Source organism: Cebus imitator, unplaced genomic scaffold (genome assembly GCF_001604975.1).
Source record: "Cebus imitator isolate Cc_AM_T3 unplaced genomic scaffold, Cebus_imitator-1.0 Scaffold306, whole genome shotgun sequence".
Taxonomy (NCBI): domain Eukaryota; kingdom Metazoa; phylum Chordata; class Mammalia; order Primates; family Cebidae; genus Cebus; species Cebus imitator.
The window spans coordinates 2,526,771-2,528,635 of record NW_016107621.1 but is presented as its reverse complement, the minus strand read 5'-3'; the positions used below and the strand labels follow the sequence as shown (position 1 = coordinate 2,528,635).

The window sequence follows — 1,865 nt, the reverse complement described above, 5'->3', positions numbered from 1 at the left end:
AAGGTGGCTTTATGTCCAGCTCTCAGCCAGGACTTGTTCTGCAGCTTGCATTTACTTAGCAGAGCTGTTGTCAAAGGAACCAGGGCAAATGCTATGAAGGGTGTTCTCAAAATTTGTGAAACTAATCACTGTGCTGGTTGGTAGCTTTCTCACTTAACATGATCCCAGCCGGAGATCATGGTTTAACCTGTTGAGCCACTGGATGTGAGCCAGTGGGACCAAGTAGGCAGTTGCAGGGTTTGCAAACTGTGATTTTAAATGTGCTCAAATGTCTTCCTCAAAGGCTGGGCGCAGTGGCTCACACCTGTAATCCCAGCACTTTGGGAGGCTAAGGTGGATGGATCATGAGGTCAGGAGTTCGAGACCAGCCAGTCTGAGACCAGCATGGTGAAACCCCATCTCTACTAAAAAATATAAAAATTAGCCGGGCATAGTGGCACAAACCTGTAATCCCAGCTACCTGGGAGGCTGAGGCAGGAGAATCACTTGAACCTGGGAGGTGGAGGCTGCAGTGAGCCAAGATCATGCCACTGCACTCCAGCCTGGGCGACAAGAGCAGGACTCCATCTGGGGGTAGGGGAAGTTTTCCTCATTATAGTGGTAAGTATCCCTGCCTGTCATGGGGTGACTGAGGTTTGTGGGGTGCGATTCCCCAATGGGGAGGCTGAAAAGGTACCTTTTGGCCAGGTGTAGCGGCTTATGTCTGTAATACCTGTGCTTTGGGAGGCTGAGGCAAAAGGATAGCTTGAGCCCAAGAGTGCAAGGCCAGCCTGGACAACATAGTGACATGGTGACACCTAATCTCTATAAAAAAAAAAAACACAACAAAAATAAGTGTGCTCACATCTTCCTACATGGCGCCCTGGAGTAGAATTCTAGTCATTTGAGTTATGACTCTGATTATTATTTTTTTTGAGATGGAGTTTTACTCTTGTTGCCCAGGCTGGAGTGCAATGGTGTGATCTTGGCTCACTGCAATCTCTGCCTCCCAGATAGCTGGGATTACAGGCACCTGCCACCATGCCCAGCTGATTTTTTGTATTTTTAGTAGGAACGGGGTTTCACCATGTTGACCAGCCTGGTCATGAAGTCCTGGCTCAAGTGATCCACTCGTCTTGGCCTCCTGAAGTGCTGGGATTGCAGTTCTGAGCCACTGTGGCCAGCCTAAAATTTAATTTTTTAAAGTGTAAACTGTGGTGGATTTTAATATATTTTAGTACTTTCGTAACCATCATTGCCATCTAATTCCCAAATGACGTTTTCATTATCCCAAAAAGAAACTGATACCCAGTAGCCATTGCTCCGCATTCCTCCCTTCCCATAGCTCCTGGTAACCATGAATCTACTTTCTGGACTGACTTCCTTCACTTAAGGTTTTCAAGACGTATCCATGTTGTAGCATATATCAGGACTTCATTTTTTGTGTGTTTTTTGAGACGGAGTTTCACTCATTTTGCCTAGGCTGGAGTGAAAATGGTGTGGTCCCGGCTCACTGCAACTGCTGCCTCCCAGGTTCAACTGATTGTTTTGTTTCAGTCTCCCAAGTAGTTGGGATTATAGGTGCCTGCCACCACACCTGGCTAATTTTTGTGTTTTTAGTAGATACAGGGTTTTACCTTGTAGGCCAGGCTGGTCTCGAACTCTTGACCTCAGGCGATCCACCCACCTTGGCCTCCCAAAGTGCTGGGATTACAGGTGTGAGCCACTGTGCCAGGCCAGGACTTCATTTTTGTGGCTGTATAACATTCCATTTTATAGATAATACTAAATTTTGTTTAGTCATTTATTTTTGAATATTTGTGTTTTCACTTTTTTGAAAATTATGAAATAAGGTGCTATTAAGATGTCTTTTTTTTTTTTTTTTT

The 1,865-nt window shown here is 45.3% G+C and overlaps 1 protein-coding gene across 5 annotated transcripts in view; it reads left to right on the top strand.

Moving 5' to 3' along the window:
• SUPT5H (SPT5 homolog, DSIF elongation factor subunit) overlaps positions 1–1,865 on the top strand; it is a 32,140-nt gene that overhangs the window by 12,610 nt on the left and 17,665 nt on the right. The window lies entirely within an intron of this gene.